The sequence below is a fragment of the Gorilla gorilla genome, chromosome 9 (assembly GCF_029281585.2).
Source record: "Gorilla gorilla gorilla isolate KB3781 chromosome 9, NHGRI_mGorGor1-v2.1_pri, whole genome shotgun sequence".
Lineage (NCBI taxonomy): Eukaryota > Metazoa > Chordata > Mammalia > Primates > Hominidae > Gorilla > Gorilla gorilla.
The window spans coordinates 30,481,497-30,503,578 of NC_073233.2; the positions used below are offsets into that span (position 1 = coordinate 30,481,497).

The 22,082-nt window shown below is 33.4% G+C and overlaps 1 long non-coding RNA gene across 2 annotated transcripts in view; it reads right to left on the reverse strand.

Moving 5' to 3' along the window:
- The window catches only part of LOC129525386 (uncharacterized), a 349,207-nt gene that overhangs the window by 181,058 nt on the left and 146,067 nt on the right, over positions 1-22,082 (reverse strand). For both annotated transcript variants that reach the window (XR_010135455.1, XR_010135454.1), the window contains one exon: positions 3,174-3,243. This is a non-coding gene — a long non-coding RNA (uncharacterized lncRNA). The remainder of the gene's footprint in view (positions 1-3,173; positions 3,244-22,082) is intronic.

The window sequence follows — 22,082 nt, forward strand, 5'->3', positions numbered from 1 at the left end:
GCCTGTAATCCCAGCACTTTGGGAGGCCGAGGCGGGTGGATCACGAGGTCAGGAGATCGAGACCATCCTGGCTAACACGGTGAAACCCCGTCTCTACTAAAAATACTAAAAATTAGCCGGGCGTGGTGGCGGGCGCCTGTAGTCCCAGCTACTCGGGAGGCTGAGGCAGGAGAATGGCATGAACCCAGGAGGCGGAGCTTGCAGTGAGCCGAGATCGCGCCACTGCACTCCAGCCTGGGCGACAGAGCGAGACTCCGTCTCAAAAAAAAAAAAAAAAAAAAAAAAAAAATCGGGAAGTCCAGAGTTTTTCCTGAAGCTACATCTAGACACCTAATACATATCTTTGGTAAAAACTATGGAAATTGGCTATACCTACCTACATTGGAGTCTTAGAAATGAAGTCTATAGTTGAGCTAACTACTATTTAAAACAAAATCTAGGTTATATAAGTAAAAAAAGGAGTACAAGTATACTCAGTAGAAAAACAAAAACAAACAAACAAACAAACGAACAAACAAAAAAACCACAATGCCCAAGTCAGTAACCTGAGTAATACTATGGACTCCATCAAGCTTACGTGAATGGAGAGACATGCTCTGTTGATAGATCAAAATATTTCACATGACTAATACGTGAATTACCTCCAATTTGTCTGATAAATATAATGCATACAAATTGAAATTTCAGTAGAATTGTAAGATATCACTTCACACCTGTTGGCTGTTATCAAAGGGACAAGAGATAAATGTTGGCAAAAGCGTAGAAAAAAAGGAAATTCTAGTACACTGTTGACAGAAATTTATACTAGTACATCCATTATGGAAAACAGTATAGAGGTTCCTAAGGAAATTTAAAATAGAATTACCATATGACCCAGCAATCTATCTTCCGGGTTTATCTCAAAACAGATGAAACCACCATCCTCTAAATATATCTACACTCCCATGTTCATTGCAACATTCTTCAAAATAGTCAAGATATGAAAACAACCTGAATGCTTATTGATGGAAAAATAGATAATAACACATGGTATATATAGAAAATGAACATTATTTCGCCTCAGAAAAGAAGATCTTGCCATTTGACACAGCATGCATGAAACTGGAGGACATTGTGCTAAATGCAATAAGCCAACAAGAGGAGAAAATTGTTGCATGATTTCACTTATATTTGGAATTAAAGAGAGAGAGAGAGAGCTCAAATACACAGAGATAGAGAAGAAAGCAATGGTTACTGTGCATAGAGGTTACTGTGGGTAGTGGGAGGAAATTTGGAAATGTAGGTCAAACGATAAAAAAAAAAAGATATGTAAGATGCACGGTTGTAGAGATCTAATGTAAAACATGAGGACTAAAATTTATAAAACCATTGTTTTAGGGATTTTGGTTAAATAACTAGATTTTAACTGCTCTTGTCAAAATAATTATAAGATGACAGACATGTTAATCTGCTTTACTATACAGGTTGAGTACCCAAAATGCTTGCAACCAGAAATATTTCAGATTTTGATTTTTTTGGCTTTTTGGAATATTTGCATTACACATACTGATTAAGCATCCTATATCTGATCATCTGAAATAGGAAATGCTCGAAATGAGAATTTCTTTTGAGTGTCGTGTTAACACTAAAAGTTTCAGATGTGACCAGGTGCAGTGGCATGAGTCTGTAGTCCCAGGCACTCAGGAAGCTGAAGCAAGAAGATCACTTGAGCCCAAGAGTTCAGGAATGTAGTGAGCTATGATCGTGCCTGTCAGTAGCCACTGCACTACAGCCTGGACAATATAGCAAGACTGTATTCCTAAAAAGAGAGAAAAAAGCCAGGCTCAGTGGCTCATGCCTGTAATCCCAGTACTTTGGGTGGCTGAGATGGGAGGATAATATGAGACCAGGAGTTTGAGACCAACCTGATCAGTATAGTGAGATCCCCAAAATAAAGTTAAGAAAAAACAAAAATAGGCTTTAAAAAAAAGAGAGAAAGGAAAAAGTTTCAAATTTTGGAACATTTCAGATTTTGGATTTTCAGATTTGGGATGCTAAACCTGTAGTAACTATTTTTCTATCTACATGTATTTCATAACATCATGTTGTAAACCTCAAATATACACAATAAAATTTATGTTAAAAAGTAAGCTGATTCTATAGTTTATATGTGAAATGAAGGAACTCAAATTTTCTAAACTTTTCAAAAAAAAATAAAGTTGGAGAACACATGCTACTTTATTTCAAGAATGATCAAGTGTGATAGTAGTAAAAAAAGTTATAAAATACTAGACCTTATAGTCAATAATAATTTATTGCATATTTTACAATAATTCAAAGAGTGGAATTGGAATGTTCCTAACACGAAGAAATGAGAAATGGTATCTAGATGTAATAGATACCCAATTACCTGGATTTGATAATGAAAATTATATGCTTGTATGAAAACATCACATGTACACCATAAATATATATACCTAATTATTATGAGCCCATAATTAAAAACAAAAAATTTAATTAAAAATAGCAAAAATGGAGTTGATAATGACACATTATATACTTGTATCAAAACATCACATGTACCCCATAAATATGTATGCCTAATTATTATGAACCCATAATAATTAAAAACAAAAATTTTAATTAAAGTACAGCAAAAAATGGAGGCACAGATCAATGGAACAAAATTGACTCAAAAAATGAAACCTCACATATATAGTCAATTGATTTTTGACAAAGATGTCAAGTTTGACAAGAAAGGAAGATATTTTCTATGAAAAAAATGGACATGAACATGCAAAAAAAAGTGATCTTTGATCAAATACAACAAAAACAAAAATTAAAATCAGTGAGCTCTAAATGTAAGATTAAAATGATAAAGTATCCAGAAATAAACATAGAAAAAATTGTACAATGTCTTCAGGAAAGGATTTGTTAAACAGGGCATGAAAAGGTAATATATTTAAAAAAATAATAAACTTGGCTTCATTAAAACTTAAAATTTCTGCTACTAAAATATCACTGTAAATAAAGTAAAAAGGAAAGCTACAGACTGGGGGGAAATATTTTTCAAATTGTATATATGACAGAGTACTTACATCTGGGAGGAAATATTTTTCAAATTGTATATATGACAGAGTACTTACATCTGGGAGGAAATATTTTTCGAATTGTATATATGACAGAGTACTTACAAAATGAACTCTCGCTTCCCTTTTCCAGCTTCCAGCTTCCCATGCCTGGCAGTAGGTTTTGTAGATTACTCTATGACAGAAAGATACAGTGGGATTAGAACATTGTTCAGATAATTAGGCCAACTGAGGAAAGCAGAATTAATTTAACCCATAACTTAACCACCTTCACTAGAACATACTTAGAAGAAACCTCAAGTTCTGATTCCTAATTAACTTCAGCCTTATTTCTCACTATCTCTCCATCAGACTACAGGTGAGGAATTACCATTAGTGCAACAATTTGCACAACAATTTTAGAACTGGATGCAAAATTTACCTATAGGTCAGTCTATCAGTGATTCGATATCCAACAGGTCTAGGGATCAACTTAATATTATCTGTCAACCTTTGCCCTCATTTTAGAATCTGGTTCTTTTGGTACCAAAAGTATACCATCAAATTTAGGTAATTGTTGATCAGCATGCTGCAAACAAAGACATCTGAGTAATTTTCTGAAATGACTAAATGGTTTGGGATTTTATGTATACAATCACTGTTAAGAATGGGTAATATGATCAAAGAGCTATTAAAATTCAAAGAAGGGATGAATAAATAATCATGAACTTACATCTACGTTTGAAACTATAATTGTATAACAAATTGTATAACAAATTGTACATTTGAAACTATAATTGTATAACTGATTAAGCACCTACTATGTATCAAACACCTTGTTATTTAATTTGCACATCTTATTTCTTTCAAGTAAACAATAAAATGTTCATTTTATCCACATATGGAAATGTAGGCCTGGGGAGAATGGAAACATTTGAGAAGATCACACAGCTATTAGAAAGTGATCTGGGATTTGAATCCAAGCATACACCTGACTCCTAAGACTCTTCTATAAACTAAAAAGTGCTTTAAAAGAGGAGATAATTTTGCATTACCTGGGGAAAGGTCAATACTGAGAAAGAAAATATAAAACAATTTGAGGCAGCATTTAGAATTTTATACCTTATGCCATATCTCATTTGGACTATATAATCCATCAACTGATATTTTGCCTATTCATTATTTAATGATTTCTATAATAGCTTTTTAACATGTATATTTTAGTAAAAAATATATAATTTTATCAAAGAAAACACAAATTATTCTATTGGCATCTACTGTTGTACGTGTAATTCATAGTAAAACTAAGCTTTTAAGAATGTATAATAATTTATTGTCATGGGAATGTTTTACAGAGAATCCCTAGTATAAATTTTCATTTATTTTTCACAGAAAATTTTAAATGACATGTGTTCTGAAAATGTTATCCCCTAAAGATAAATAAACACACAAAATTGATTTCTCTCTGACCATTATTTAGAGAACATGGACATTTGAGATATATGAGGAAAACTAGAAAAAATAATTTCACCACTAGCTAAATAACCTACATTGAGACCGACATAACACACTCCTCAGAATAATCCTCAGTATATGAACATTTTTCCCAGTTTTAAACAATATCTGTTGAAGTCAAAGGACATTATAAAGATTATAAATAGTGTGAAAAGAAACATCAAGAAACTGGCATAAGGAAAAGTGTTCTTTCCGAATGTGTCCTGTAACCATTTTTTAATGATTTTGCACAAGACGTGAACAATATTAGAGAACAAAAACGAGTAATTATTGAGTTGATCATTTAAGCATTCAGACAGTTCTTGTAGAGCACAGAGGCATACTTGGTACTGGGCTAGCAGCCTTTCACACCTCTGCTGTCCCAGGCAATCACCTTTTGCTGCATTTAGAATAAACTGCATTTAGAAAATTGGAAAGGAAATATATATTCAGGGCCTTAAGTATTTCTGACATTACACATACTTCAGTGTAAAATTTAGCTCCCCTAATATTGCTCCAGAAATTATCTGATTTTTTATACTGGCATTTAAATGTGTGGAATATAATTATATAGAAGCTACAAAACTATCATGATGATCAATAGAAATGTAAATAAAATGTGATTTAATGATTGTGCAAGTTGTTTCTCTTGCCTGCCTACAGAGCTGCTTTGTGTCTTACCATTCACATACAGAAGACCTGATTTTATTAATCACTATGAAATAGAACGGGCATATTTCTTCCTTCATATGTGTTTTATATACCAGTTTATAAAATCTATCCTTAAAACAACATGAGGTTTCAACATAAATAACAACTTAATAGCAACTGTGGCATTTCTCCCAATTTATAGGCATGTATGCATACATTTCTCTCTCTCTTTCTTTTTTTTTTTTTTTTTTTTATGAGAGTTTCACTTGTTCGCCCAGCCTGGAGTTGCAATGGTGTGATCTGGACTCACTGCAACCTCCACCTCCTGGGCTCAAGCGATTCTTGTGCTTCAGCCTCCAGAGTTGCTGAAACTACAGTCCCGCACCATGGACGCTCAGATAATTTTTGTTTTTTTAGTAGAGACAGAGTTTCACCATGCTGACCAGGCTGGTCTCGAACTCCTGACCTCAGGTGATCCGCCTACCTCTACCTCCCAAAGCGCTGGGATTACAGATCTGAGCCACTGCACCTGGCCAGGCATGTATTTTTAATGCAAACTCTCAAGATGCTGTAGACCTGTCAGCAAAGAGTTAAACGGTTGCTGACATAGGATATACTAATGCAATATTTTTGATAACTGAACAGATCACTTCCAATATCAGATCTTACTACAAGAATTTCAGATTAAAATATCTATGAGTTCATCGAGATTTTTAGGACAATAACAACAGAAAAATGCACTTATTGGCCTACTGTCCCTGTGCTCATCTCATAATTCAAACCTGAAAGAGAAAATGTCACCTTAAATTGGAAAGATTATGGTAGCCAGGTGCAAAATACATTACTTTTCTCTACTATTCCTTAATATTTATCCCTGGGAGATAAAGTTACATAAAGATAAGCAAAGCAAATCCAACCAAACATGTTAAAAACAACAACAAAACTGGAAAGTATTTTGTTGTGAGGGTTATTAGTCAAGATAGAATTATTCAGATCTAATTACATTCTTTGAAATAAAATGTAAATAGAGAGAGATATGGATGAATAATTTTTAGTTTTTAAAAGTAAGAATTATTTAAAGGTTTATTGAATATTCTTAATAACAAACCATTTTTAAAAGGACAAACTTGTTTATTGTACATTTAAAAAAATTATCACCCATATATGGTGAAAATAGTAAGTCTTTTTAAATGTTGACAAAATGAGGTAATAGGTTTTTATCAATTTGAATAAGACTGCCTCCTACAATTGTTGGATTGTCAAACTCGGTTGAATAATGACAAAAATTCACAGTACTTTGAATGACTTATGAAAAATAAAAAAATATAAATTGAGTAGGGAATAATTACATAGTAGAGTGCCAGAATAACAAAAATGCATCTCTGGTTTCCAATAATTCCGGACACTCAGCTAAAAATAAGAAAGCTTTCTTTCTCTGGCTCCACCAGTACTTCACTGCGTGTCCTCTGATAACCCACTTAGTCTTCCAGAGCCTCATTTTCCTTCCTTGTAAAATGAGAGATGGTGCTTGATGAAAAAAATCCTCAAGTCCTTCTAGTATCCAAGTGCTCCTATTTTGCATTATTATTCTCTCTACTCTATGTTTCCATCTTTTACCTTTACTTCTCTCTCCTCCTTTTTCTCTCTGAATCCCCTTTCTTCTCTTGTCCACTCTTTCTTCCACATCTGTTCATGTATGTGAGGGTGAGAGATATGTGTGTCTGTGTCTATATCTATCTAGAGAACATGAGTGTGCAAAATTTCTTTTGTAACACATATACAATTTATTTGAAATAGGTTATTTTTGATAATTGTATTATAAAAAATTTAAAGTTATGTTAGATTTAGTCCTTAATATAAATGAATTGTGTTAAGGAAACATTTCTTTCCTTTCAACTTTTGTAAATTATTTTATTGTCGAAATTAAGTAATAGAGCTGGTGAATGTTCTAAAATATAATTAGGAATTTTTTACAATTGGCTCGGTAACTGGATAGAAACATACACAATGAAATTAACCAAACCTAAAGAATAAGTGAATTTCCATTCAGTTTAATGAGTAGCTAATTTAAAATATCAATGTTGGTAAACAAGTGCTGAAAATGCAAATTATTTTTCTGTTCTCAATATTAAGATATTCTACATGCACTATTGACAGTGAACTGGTGCCACCTCTTTATTCTGAGACTAACAGTTGTCCTGGAGGAGAACCCCTAGGACTGGCTTTTCTGCAGACATACTTCATTGACACTATCTCATCATCCATTGGTTCATTGTTCTCAGTTTTGTATGAAAAAATGTCTTCTTGTTCCTTATTCACTTATCTGACACCACAGATGATGCCTTTGTGAAGCAGTAACTTTTTGTTCATGACATCTCAGTTGATATAAATGAAGTGATGATAATTTTAGGTAGAGAAGAAACACTTGAAGATAGATGGAAATAGAGACAAGAAATAGAAATTGAGATAGAGATGAGAGAAGAGAGTTCTTCCAGTGTAAATATCTTTAGAAACATGTTCCCTAAAATTTGTCTGCCCTAATTTTAATATTTAACCTGAGACTTTAAATCATTTGACTACTTTTAGAAGGGTCCAATTCTATGCCTCACTCTCACCCTAGCTCCGTTATTTTGAAGCTGCTTGTTTTGCATTGTTTTCTATGATATTCCATAAAGTAAGAAGAGTAAGTTAGCCTTTTCACTTTGCATAACCATGACAGGACCTGGGACACAGTAAGCACTTAAATATTCATTGAATGAATAATTTAAAGAAAATAACAGTGGGTTATACTGCATCTATTATTTTCTATGATTTAATAGCTCAATAGCAACTAGTTTTGGGTGGTGAATCCAATTTGGAAGATTACTATATCTTGGCACCATGTCTTTGCTTTAAAATAAAATATCAGTATAGAAGGAACAAAATCATTGCAAAATTCTCACTGACAATATTTAGATAAAATATGTAATGAGAACAAAGGAAACAGAACGCATCTGGCAATTGCAGAGCACTTGCCCTTCCATTCTTTTGTCTGTTCTTCATGTATTCACTCATCTTTACATAAATCATGTATTTATTAAACATTTATTAAACAGTGTTTCTCTGCCACTTTTTAAATGTTATTTATTTATTTTAATTTTTTTTTGTGGGGGATGGAGTCTCACTCTGTTGCCCAGGCTGGAGTGCAATGGAGTGATCTCGACTCACTGTAACCTCTGCCTCGCGAGTTCAAGCAATTCTCCTACCTCAGCCTCCCGACTAGCTGGGATTACAGGAGACCACCACCACGCTTGGCTAATTTTAGTGGAGAGGGAGTTTTACTATGTTGGCCAGTCTGGTCTCAAACTCCTGACCTCAGATGGTCCACCTGTCTCAGCCTCCCAAATTGCTGGGATTACAGGCATGAGCCACCCAGCCTACAACTTTTAACGATAGTTGGAGAGATAAAAAAACAGTTAATACAACAATAATGTAAAACCTCTTAAATGAAAACTGTATAAACAATGACATTTTAAATATTTAAATTAATACAATGATAATGAAAGACTGCAGAGTCCAACTAAATGATTTAGAGTCAAAATAAAATTTAGCCTTTGGATCTCTATACTATATAAATGTATACATTATCTCCTAGAAAGTTAAGAATCACATGTGAGAGAGAAATGTAGGATTTTAGAAATGAATTACTTCCTCATTCTTAAAATATACGAAATAGGGCCATGCTCTTGTGAATCACCTATATTCCCATTTCTTGAATAAATATTATACAACTAAAATACCTTGCTATAGGTATCTATGCTTAGGATCACACTAAACAAATATATCAAATGAAAGCGTAAGTACACATTACATTTTTCGTATACCTTCCCAGGGCAGCTCTTTCTCTCCAGCCATGATTGAACCACGACCCATATGTATTCCTTCACTTTCCATTTCACTTAACAAGTTCCAGCTGCATTGACCATTCTCCAATGCTCAGTAGTGCTCTAAATCTCTTTCCCATTAATCAAGAATATGAGGAGGGAGGCAGTGTTCCCTAACTACTCTCAGTGGAAGCGAAAAATTGGATTCAGAAGGCATTGGCAGGAATTTTTATACACAGAAGTGGTGAAATCAGACGGGATCCATTCCTACCCAGATGTAAATCCCCCTCCAGCTGGTACACTCCAGAATTTTACTTTATTAAGTGTACACAAAATTTCACTTAATTTTTGTAGCTATTGATTGATTTCATGAAAATATTTCTTTTGCTATATTTAAAACAAATCACCATGAACCAAACCACTCATGTTGTTGTATGACTCCTGTGGCTGGAAATTCTCATCATTAAGAAACTCTGATGTGACTTGGGGGTATCTACACTTTCCCTCTCCTGTGATTCACAGAACACTTGAAAAAATGCACTTAGAGGGGGACAATGGAAAAACATAAAGCCACTGTAAGCTTTAAATGCACAGATGATATGTAAGGCTAAATTAGTCCCTAAGGGATTATTGTCTCTGCCCAGAAGTAAACCCTCTGTAAATAGAAATTTCCCTCGGTTTAATCTTTCAGGGTCTTCATTTTTCTGATTATTTGCTGCCTGAGTATCTCCTGTATTAGTTACAACATTCTGCTCATGCCTGCTCTTAACTAATTCAATTAATAGTCTCAGGCTTCTCTGCAATTCATCGACTGAGGAAACAAATCCCTTCTCCCACAGGTCAGGGAAAGAAAAACTGAAAGGGTCTACTTTGAAATGGAAATGAGGGAGCAGAAAGATGAAGGAAATAAAATAAGTACTGAAGGCAGTGCTTTCCATATTTTCCCTCTTGAAGTATTGCTAATAGCAGAGATGAGTGGAGATGTACCCTCCTATTAGTCCCTGGGCAGAGCCAGGAGTAACACATCTCTAACAGATTTTCTTTGAACTCTCAAGATTAATCATTAAAAGTAAAATAATTTGCAGGCTACTATATAACATAGATGTTCATCTTAGTATCATATAATGTAGGTTTATTTTTTATTAGAATTGATTTAACTGTAATACCACCTAGAAAATAATGGCATCGTTATGACATTTCCTTCCCCTATTCATAAGTGTGATATATTTTTCCATTTGATAAACTTTTTTCTGAGTCCTTCAGTCTTTTATATTTTAGTCTCATATATGTTTTGAACATTTCTTGCTTTCCATATGTGTTTTATTTCCTTTCTATCATAAATGAAACTTTCTCTTCCATTATATTCATTTTTAATGGAAGACTAATATTAATACTTAATAATAATGGAAAATAATATATTCCGTTATTATTTTCATTTGAATATACAATAGCTATTGATTTGTATGCTAATTTTATTACCTTCTACTTTGCTACATTTTCTTATTGTGAAAAGGATTAGCTTTTCCTTAGATTATTTTGGAGTTTCCAAATATCTAATTGTATCACCTGTAACTAAAGTCGTTTTTACTTTTTGTTTTTCTTCTAGGTTTTTACATTATTATTTGTTTTAGATGTCTGGCAATTTCTTCTAAAACAATGTTAAAAGGCCATGGAAATAATGGGTTTCCTTTTCTTCTTCCTGTATTTGGTGAAAATTATTTAATGTTTCTTCTTTAAGTAAGATATTGCCTTTTCAGCAGAGGCATATTATGTGTTAAAATATAGTTTTCTTGTTAAAAAATTATTAGCTTCTATTTTAACTGTCTTTTACTTGAGTGGATGCTGAATTTTGCCGAGTATCTTTTGTAGTTCTATAATCAATTATTTTTTGTTCTATTACAATGGAGGAGTTTATTAATCATAATATATTCACCTCACAGTACCCTTGTATTCTACAATTAACTTCACTTGGTCATGATGTATAATTTTTCAATTGTTCCTGAATTATCTTTGTTGATATTTAACATTTAACAATTATTTGATGTTATACTTCTGATTTTAATTTTTTATACCATTTGTTTTGTGGTTTTTTAGTTTACTTTGTTGTTTTTAATTGAAGGCCGTGAATTGAGCACTTATTAATACCTCATTTTATTTTATTGACCCAATTACTTTAACGCTATGTTTTTCTTTGATAGTGCTTTAGCTTTACCCCATGATTATGATGTATTTTATTTTCATTATAACTTTTTACATAAATTTTGAAATTTAATTTTTATACATTTTCAATAATATGTACTTTTTAAAAAAAGTGCATGAGATCTTTTCACTTCTATTATTATTTTTAGTTGTACGCTTTACATGTCGAGAACAATTTTTTTTTAAATTTTTCTGCTAGGGAATTCAATGGGTTTAGTACGTGGCCTACAGTTCAGTCCATTTTTATGCATAGCCAAAGGACTTCGAAAGCAAGATAAATCTTTTATTATCAAAGTTCAGAGTTTTATCTGATATGTATTTGTTCTGCATGATATTACAAGAGATGTGCTAAAGTCTTTCTTCTTAATAAATTTCACCAGGATTTGCCTGTCCATACCATAAAATCTAGGATTCATCCTCAATGAATCTCAAATCCACATATATATCTTAATTCTCACATTATTACTCCATTATAGGTAGCTATTGTTTCCTGCCTAGAATATCTATCTCCTGATGATATAAATGGCTCTTCTCCATTCTGCCCAAAGCCAAGAAATAAGATCATACATTTCTTATCTAAAAATCATAAATGTCAGCTTAAGATACAATCAAAATTTCTTCATGTATTTTACAATAACCTGCCTGTTCACCACCCTCATTTTGCAGTGACTTCCACGTCTGTCAGTATACATCAGCCTAGGCTAAACTTTTTCTGTTTTCTTCAAAATGTTAAGAACTTTAAACTTCTAGATCTTTGCATGCCCTAGTCTCTTTAATTGAAATATTTTACCCATCACTCTTCTCCTACTAAACACACATAGCTCCTTTGTCACTTAGAGAAAGAAGTCTTCCTGTCTTTGTCTCCCATTATTTCTCAATTTAACTTAATTCTTGAAGTTTTCTATCATTGAAGTTATATAAATTTGTAATTATACTTTATTTTGTAAGTATTTACTTAATGTGTTACTCTCCACTAGTCTGTAAATTTTATGAAGGCAAGAACTATTTCTGGCTGGATTTTTTCCACATTATATATCTACAATCCAGTGTAGTGCTTATAAATGCTCAACAAATAATTGTGGAATAAAGATATACAAGTGTTTTCAATAATTTCACAACAATATAAATGTTTTAACATAATGCTTTTGGACTTATAATGGGAGGCGCATTGCAGCACATTGAGCAATTTAGAAATGGGCTGCATTTACCTAGTAGATTCCTTAGGTTGGACATCTGACAATAAAGTAGGAAAAGAAATTTTACACATGCATAATACCCCACCTGCAAAAAAAAATCACCAAAACAATAAAACTTTAGCATAATCAGCATAATCACCTGTGTAATAATTAGAGGCAGATAACTGTTGATTTGTCTTTAATTTATGGTGAAGATGTATCTGCTGAGTTTTTGTGGTTTAATATAGCTGTATGAGAAAAATGCCTAACAATTTTCTGAATGAGATTCAAATTGTGACCTGTTGCATATCTAAAACAGTTCTTGTTAGCTTTAAGACTAATTAAAAGCAACAAGTAAGTGTAATAAAAATATTCGAAGACAATAATTTTTATCAAAACTACTTCTATAAAGGTTCCCCACGCTTCTGTGGAATCAACTACACATTACCCCAGAGATATGAAAATTGCAAAATGAATTACCATTTTAGAAAGATCAATCAAACTATACTGTCAGTTCCTGTAAAATGTATGAAGAAACTGACACCTAGAACTAGAAGTTACTCACTGAACTTTCATCAGATCTCGTCTTGAACTCTCAAGGTCCCTGCTATGGTTTGAATGTGTCCTCCAAAGATCCTGTTTTCAAAGCATGACCCCCAAAGTGACTGTGTTGAAATGTGGGATCACTAAGAGCTGTTTAGGTAATGACAGATGTGCCTTCCTGAGCAGATTAGTGTCATCATTGTGAGAAGAAATTCTTTAGCATGGAAGTTAGTTTCTTTTTTATTATTATTATTTTGGATTGGGGGGTTACACGTGCAGGTTTGTTACATGGATGTATTGCATAACGGTGAGATTTGGGCTTCTATTGAACCCATCACACAAATAGTTAACATTGTACCCAACAGATAATTTTTCAACCCTCACTGCCCTCCCTGTATCCTCCTATTTGTAGTCAATTATTTTTGTCTTTATGTCCACGTGTACCCACTCTTTAGCTTCCACTTAGTAAGACTATGCAGTGTTTGACGCTCTCTTTCTGAGTTATTTTACTTATGAAAATGGCCTCCAGTTCCATCCATGTTGCTGCAAATAACATAATTTCATTCTTTTTTTCATGGCTCGATAGTATTCCATGGCATGTATATAACACATTTTCTTTGTGCAATCAACCACTGATGGACACTCAGGTTGATTCTATGACTTTGCTATTGTGAATAGGGCTCTGATAAAAGTACAAGTGCAGGAGTCTTTTTAAAATACCATTTTTTTTCTTTGAGCAGATATCCATAGTGGGGTTGCAGAAAGGATTTGTAGTTCTAATTATAGTTCTTTAGGAAATCCCCACACTGTTTTCCATAGAGGTTATACTAATTTACATTCCCACCAACAGTGTATCTTTGCCAACATCTGTCATTTTGTTTTCTCTTTTTCTCTGCTTCCTCGCTAACATCTGTTGTTTCCTGGCTTTTTAATAATAGCCATTCTGCTTGGTATGAGATGAAATCTCATTGTGGTTTTAGTTTTCATTTCTCCGATGATTAGTGATGTTGAGAAATTTTTCATATATTTATTGGCCATGTAAATGTCCTCTTTTGAGAGGCGTCTGTTCATGTCTTTCGCCCACTTTTTAATGGGGTCATTTATGGAGTTTTTTTTTTAACTTTTATTTTAAGTTCAGGGGTACAAGTACAGGTTTGTTTCATAGGTAAACTTGTGTCATGGGCGTTTGTTTTACAGATCATTTCATCACTCAGGTATTAAGCCTAGTACCTACTATTTTGTTGCCTTAATTTCCTTATGAATTCTGGATATTAGAGCTTTATTGGATGTATAGTTTGTGAATATTTTCTTCCATTCTGGAGGGATTGTCTGTTTACTCTCTTGATAATTTATTTTACTCCGCAGAAGTTCTTTAGTTTCATTTAGTCCCACTTGTCAATTTTTGTTTTTGTTGCATTTGCTCTTGAGGTCTTAATCGTCAATTCTTTGCCTATGCCAATATCCAGAAAATATTTTCCTAAGTTTTCCTCAAGGATTTTTATAGTTTCAGTCTTTATATTTAAATCATTAATCCATCTTCAGTTAATTTTTGTATATGGTAAAGATAGCGGCCAGTTTTGTTCTTCTGCATATGGCTAGCCAATTTACCCAGCACAATTTTTTGAATAGGGTGTCCTTTGCTCATTGTTTATTCTTGTCCACTTGGTCTAAGATTAGTTGATTGTAGTTACATGGCTTTATTTACATATTCTTTATTCTGCTCCATTGATCTATATGACTGTTTTTGTACCAGTACCATGCTGAGTTTGTTACTATTGCCTTGCAGAATAGTTGGGAGTTGGATATGTGATGTCTCTGGCTTTGTTCTTTTATGTTAGGATTACTTCGGTTATTTGGGCTCCTTTTTTGTTCCATACAAATTCTAGAATTGTTTCTTCTAATTCTTTGAGAAGTGACCTTGATAATTGGTGGGAATTGCATTGAATCTGTAGGTTGCTTTGGCAGTGTGATTGTTTTAATGATATTGATTCTTTTAACTCATGATAATGTATTTTTCTTCTTTTGTTTGTGTAATATCCAATTTCTTTCATCAGTGTTTGTAATTCTCTTCATACAGATTTTTTACCTCCTTGGTTACAGGTATTCTTAGGTTTTTTTTTTTTTTTTTTGACACTTGCAAATGGTATTGAGTTATTGATTTGGTTCTCAGCTTGAGTGCTGTTGGTGTTTAGAAATGCAAGTTATTACTATATGTTAATTTGCTATTGTAAAACTTTACTGAAGTTGTTTATCAAATCTAGCATTTTCTGGAGAAATCTTTAGTGTTGTTTTCTAATATCATATTACCAGCAAAACAAAAGATCATTTAACATCCTCTTTTCCAGTTTGGATGCTTTTTCTTTCTTTTCTTTTGCCTGATCGCTCTGGTTGGAACTTCCATTACTTTGTTGAATTGGAGTGGTGAGAGTGGGTATCCTTGTCTTGTTCTAGTTCTTAGTGAGATGCTTTCAACTTTTCCCATTCCATATAATGTTGGTTGTGGGTTTGTCACAGACAGCTCTTATTATTTTAATAAGTGTTCCTTCTATGTCTAGGGTTTGAGGGTTTTTATTATGAAGGTGAGAGGTGAAGCCAGCTGGACTTCCTGGGTCCAGTGACTTGGAGAACTTTTCTGTCTAGCTAAAGGTTTGTAAATGCACCAATCAGCACTCTGTAAAAATGCACCAATCAGCACTCTGTAAAAATGCACCAATCAGTGCTCTGTGTCTAGCTGAAGGTTTGTAATTGCACCAATCAACACTCTGTAAAAACACACCAATCATTGCTCTGTGTCTAGCTAAAGGTTTGTAAATGCATCAATTAGCACTCTGTAAGAACGGACCAATCAGCACTCTGTAAAATGGACCAATCAGCAGGACGTGGGCAGGGACAAATAAAGGAATAAAAGCTGGCCACCTGAGCCAGCAAGGGCAACCCACCCAGGTCCCCTTCCACTCTGTGGAAGCTTTGTTCTTTCACTCTTCACAATAAATCTTGCTGCTGCTCATTCTTTGGGTCCGTGCCACCTTGAAGAGCTGTAACACTCACTGCAAAGGTTTGCGGTTTCAATCCTGAAATCAGCGAGACCACGAACTCGCCGGGAGGAACAAACAACTCCAGATGCGCTACCTTGAAGAGCTATAACACTCACTGCGAAGGTCTGGGGCTTCACTCCTGAAGTCAGCAAGACCACAAACCCACCAGAAGGAAGAAACTCCAGACACATCCAAACATCTGAAGGAACAAACTCCAGACACATCATCTTTAAGAGCTGTGACACTGACTGTGAGGGTCCGTGGCTTCATTCTTGAAGTCAGCGAGACCAAGAACCCACCAGAAGGAACCAATTCTGGACACAAAGGGATGCTGGATTTTATCAAATGCTTTTTACTATCTAAAGAGATCATCATAGAGTTTTTGTTTTTAATTCTGTTCATGTGGTGAATTACATTTATTGATTTACATATGTTGAAACATCCTTGCATCCCATTTGAAAATGGATCAAGTGGATAAAATCCATGTTTTTGTGGTGGATTATCTTTTTGATGTGCTGTTGAAGTTAGTTGGCTAGTATTTCCTTAAGAACTTTTGTATCTATGTTCATAAGAAGTATTGGCCTGTAGTTTTGTGTTTTTTTGTTGTGCCCTTACTAGATTTTGGTATCAGTATTATACTGGTTTTAAAGAATTAGTTAGGGAGTCACTAAAGAACTTATTCATGTAACCTAAACCACTTGTACCCCAAAAACTATTGAAATTTAAAAAAAACCCTCCAGGGAGCTGGGCATGCTAGTGCATACCTGTAGTCCTAGCTACTCAGGAGTTGAGAGGGAAGAATGGCTTGAGGCCAGGACTTCAAGGTTACAGTGAGCTATGATTGCATCACTGCACTCCAGATCAGGTGACAAAGCAAGACTTAGTTTCTGAAAATAAAATTCAAAAAAAAAGAATTAGGGAGGGTTTCTCCTGCTCAACATTTTGGAATAGTTTCAGTAAGACTGGTAAAGGCTATCCACTGTGTATCTCATAAAATTTGGCTGTGAATCTTTCTGGTGTTTGGCTTTTATTTGTTGGTATATTTTAAATTACTGATTAAATTTTATTTACTCACAATTGGTTTGTTGAGGATTTCAATTTCTTCCTGATTCGATCTTCAGGGATTGTATGTTTCCAGGAAATTATCCGTTTCCTCTAGGCTTTCTAATTTGTGCTCATAGATATGTTCACAGCAGTCTCTGATATCTTTTTTTAATCTTGTGGTATGAGTGGCAATGTTTCCTTTGCCATTTCTGATTGTGCTTATTTGAATCTTCTGTCCTTTTTTATTGGTTAATTTAGTGCATCATCAGTTTTGTTTAGCCTTTCAAAGGGTCAATTTTTCTTTTCATTGATTCTTTGTACATTTTTTGGTCTCAATTTCATTTAGCTCTACTTTGATCTTCATTGTTTCTTTTCTTCTGCTAGCTTTGTGTCTTGTTTGTCCTTGTTTATCTAGATTCTTCATGTATGACATGGGGTTTTTAATTTGAGATCATTCCAACTTTTTCATTCAGGATTTCATGCTATAATCTTTCCTCTTATCACAGCTTTTGCTGTATTCCAAATATTTTGGTAGGTTGTGTCTCTATTTTCATTTGGTCAAACTTTTTTTTTGGTTTCTGATTTAATTACATTGTTTTCCCAGAAGTCAACTCCAAATATATGTTTTTGTATTTGAGTATCTGGTTAGCTTATTTTGGGCTTCTGTTTTTTACTCTTTTAGTAACTAACTAAAATAAGGTTAGTTAGATTTAGTGACCTAACTATGCAAATGCAATCTTAATTAGTGTGTTACTATTTATGTAGCATATGTATATGAAGAAATAGAGAGAAGAAAGTTCATGGAAAGCCATTTGAACAAAACATTTTTATAATACTATTAATGGCCAAAAGCTTTTATGTTTGGCGTTGAAAAATCAGTGTGAGCAAGGAAGGAAAGCACAAATGTGTCACAGCTATTCCTCAACTCTGTCAATTTTGCAGCCAGTTAAATGTGGCTATCAGTTCCAATATTATTTTTATGTTACTTTAGAAAGTTTTGGATAGGAATGCATGCATCTTTGTTAGATTAAAAGAATATGAATCATGGAAAAAATAGACAGAAAATTTTTTATAGAAAACAGAAATGGAAACAGTGTAATCCCAAAAAAATGTATTTCAAAATTTGACTGTGTGTTTAAATTTAAATTTAAAATTATTGCAGCAGTAATGTGTCTACATTATCGCTGTAAGGATGTTGGAGCTTCTATGGAATAAGCAGGCAGGGATTTCAATCTTGTTGGCCACTTAGTGGGTGTGTTACCTTGGCCATGCAACATCTCCATGAACTTTTGTTTTCTTACAAATTAAATGGAAGTGAGGACTATGAAAATATGTATTATAAATGTGATGCAAATGTGTAGCACTTTAAAGTATTAGTTTTTATCATCATCAGGTAATATTTAATGATAAAACTTTAAGTTTGAATTCTAATAGCTATATTATCATTTTATTTCTCCATGATAATCTTGAGAGAGATTGTAAGTAACCTGTTAAATAAATGTTAAATATTCCACTTCAATTGTAAATGAGATTTTGAACTTAATAAAAGCTTAGGTTATATTTCAAATGAATTGTATAATAGATAATGTCATAATGATAGTCATAGTAACCACCCACATAGAAGGATTGAGGGAATTAAATATGCCAAGTAACTTTTTGCAGCATTTTTCCTCTGAACCACCTGCTAAATCTGAGAGAAAGGAAAAGAAAACGAGGGTAAATTTTTCTATTGGAACTTCCTTTTTCCTTGTTGAGTTTGATAAAATTGAATCCACAGAGGTAAAAGTATTTTAAGTTTGTATTAAAGTGTATAAACCATGTTTTATTTTCCTATCAATCTACAGTTAGGTTTTGAAGCAGCTCCAATCAAAAGACAAATTTTTCTGAACTACAGTGCACCTCTACTCTCCCTTTGCTCTTTCTTAGCTCTCTTTCCTTGTCCATTCCTTCTCCGAGCTCACAGATACAGGTATTTTATTACACTCTGTTGTCATTCACCCCGGAAGAGTACCAGGATATATTTCAAGACACTCTCCAAACTTCCTTGTCAATGTTTTCATCAGAATATAATGATTTCAAACTCTTTGTCTAGCCTATGCTATTCAACAGCATTTTATCATCTGACTTGGTTTCTTCCCTGTGATCTTTGACATATTGCATCACAGGTCATATTGCATCAGAGTTTCTGCATTAGCTGAGAATATGTGCTTCCTTCACTGAAAAGAAACTTCAACCAGTTTATTGAAAAACTATTAAATTCCAAACTTCCTAGTCCATAATTTGGACATCATTGTAAGCTATTCTCAATAACAGTATCTATTCCTGTAAATCAAAATAGTAGATGCTCATATCAATTAGGTAAATTTCTTCAGTTAAATTGAGACAAAAGAATCAAGCTATGCATTGTGCTAAGCAGGGGAATATAGAAAAAACAAAGGACTCATTAAATTTCTAAATTGACAAATATGCTGATGTCATCTAATTAATTGAAGCATACATACAAATTTATATGACCTTGTAACTCTTAAAGAGAAGGCTTAAACAGTATTATAACAGCTCTTACATGCCAATCCTGTCAGCTTGTTATATTTCTTCTTTAGTTTATTATCTTACTTGTACCTACTAGCTTCACAGTACATGTGATTCAGATTCATACATTAACAAATTACAAATCCTTACCTGTGGAAGATGTTTAGTGCTATTTTAAAATACAAAAATTAAAATAATTCTAAGAATGCTGAGTATAGGATGAGTTACCCTTAATATTTTTAACTGTGTCCAGAATTTTAAGCACTTTATTAGCATTACCATCCTCAAGAGCTTTGTTTACTATTTATGTAACATTCTTTGTACTTTATATATTTGTATTTATAACGATTTTAAATAAATCCCTCCTTCATCTACTTTTATTTACTATTGCCTTGTTAAAATTAATAGCATTAATAATATTCTAATTTAGATTGGGTTAGAAATCATACTTATTCATTGATTTTTAGTATACATTGTAATAAACACATAAACTTGAGTTAAAAATGGACAGCCATGTACCACTTAAAATCATCTCATAAGGTGCCTGCATTAATATGCTAGGGCTGTCTCAACAAAGTACTATTGACTGTGTGGTTTAATCATCATAAATTTATTTTCTTACAATTCTGGAGGTTAGAATCCTGAGACCAAATTGTTGCTAGGGTTAGGTTGTTCTGAGGGCTGCGAAGAAAGCATTTGTTTCCAGCCTCTCCTCTTGACTTGTAAATGGCCATCTTTTCCCTGAAGTTCCTCTTCCTTCTGTTCATGTGTGTGTCCAAATACCCTCTTAGGGACACAAGTCATATTGGATTAGGTCCCACAATAATGGCCTTGTTTTAACTTAATTACCACTGTAAAGACCCTATTTTCAAACATGGTCTAATTCTGAGTTATTGGTGGTTAAGATTTCAGTGTAAGACTTTTATGGGAGATATAATTCAACCTATAACCGAGACTAATGGAATACTTTCTTGTGTGTGACATGAACTTTTTCTCTATTTTGCCTTTTTTAGACTGATGGTTCTATTTGGAATGACCTTCCTTCTATGTAGCAATCAATTTCTGCATATTTCAATTTTATTATACTTCAAGGAAAACCACTAATAATGCCCTTTTATACAATTTTTCTGATCCTCCTATTTCTTTCCCCACTAACCAAATAAATGACGCCTCTCATTCTCTAAACTCTAGGAGTACATTAGTTATATCTCTTCTTAGGATTATTTCCCTTTAACAGAAATGCATTGGTTTAATATTAAGGAAGAAATTGTTTTAAAGAACATTTGTTTTATAAGAGGCGTATTGTGTTCTTTTCCCTTCATAGAACAATTATTAAAAGGTAATATTTCTAATATTTCAATTGAGGATAAGGAGAAATAACAACAACAAAAGAGAGAGTTGTAAAATAAGAGTGACAATAAGAAAGAGATAAGGAAAAGAAGGCACTTTTATTTATTTATTTTGTTTTTGAGACGGAGTCTCACTCTGTCGCCCAGGCTGGAGAGCAGTGGCATGATCTCAGCTCACTGCAACCTTTGCCTCTCGGATTCAGGTGATTCTCCCGCTTCAGCCTTCCAAGTAGCTGGGATTACAGACATGCACTATGATGCCTGGTAGCTTTGCTTGTGCAAATAGAAAGATTAACCACATTTCTAAATCATTTATTTTCTGGTTTTAGTCCACTCATTAGTTTCTAGTATTCTCTCCATATTGGGTTTGTGATATAGCTGAATCCTTCCTTAAATCCACATCCCTCATCTTTCTTTTTTTTTTTTTTTGGTGGTGGGGAGCATTTTGCTCATCACTACTTCAACCCCTTTGAAGGCATATTTTAGTGTGTTTAAGTAATACTTCATAAAAGTTTCATGATAAAATTCTTATGCTGTTTTTGAGTTTGCAATGTCATGAGATCTGTGATTTTACCAACATAGGAAAAAAATGACATTTCTTGCCACTTATGATAAGCATAAAGCTTTCTGCCCTTGTTATACATCTAATCCAGTAAACCACTACCCCCTAGCTCTAGAGTACCTTAGGAACAAGGATGTCCCAAAAGTTAAAGTGATGAAAAATAAGAATTTGAGAGTTTAATGTTCCCACTCAGGTCCTTTTTATTAATGTGAATATTATATATGTTTTTAGAGACATTTTGTTTTTATTTATGGACATACTCATATTTCTCCTTCAGAAGAAAAATAAAACTATATATTATCTTCACCATCAGTAAATACTGGCTGAACGCCAACTGTGTACAATGTCTAGTGTTAGAACCTGAATATACCACAGAGCTATAAGACACATAGCACTGCAATAAAAAAAAACACAGCACGTGTTAAGAGAGCTCGCAAATATATATATTCATAAATTTATATACTTATAAACATATGTTTGTAAAATATATATTCATAAAGGAGAACATGCGATAAATATCAAATAAGTGGCTTAGACACATAATGTTTACAGGAGTTCAGAAAATGGTTCAGAATTTGTAACAATTCAAAT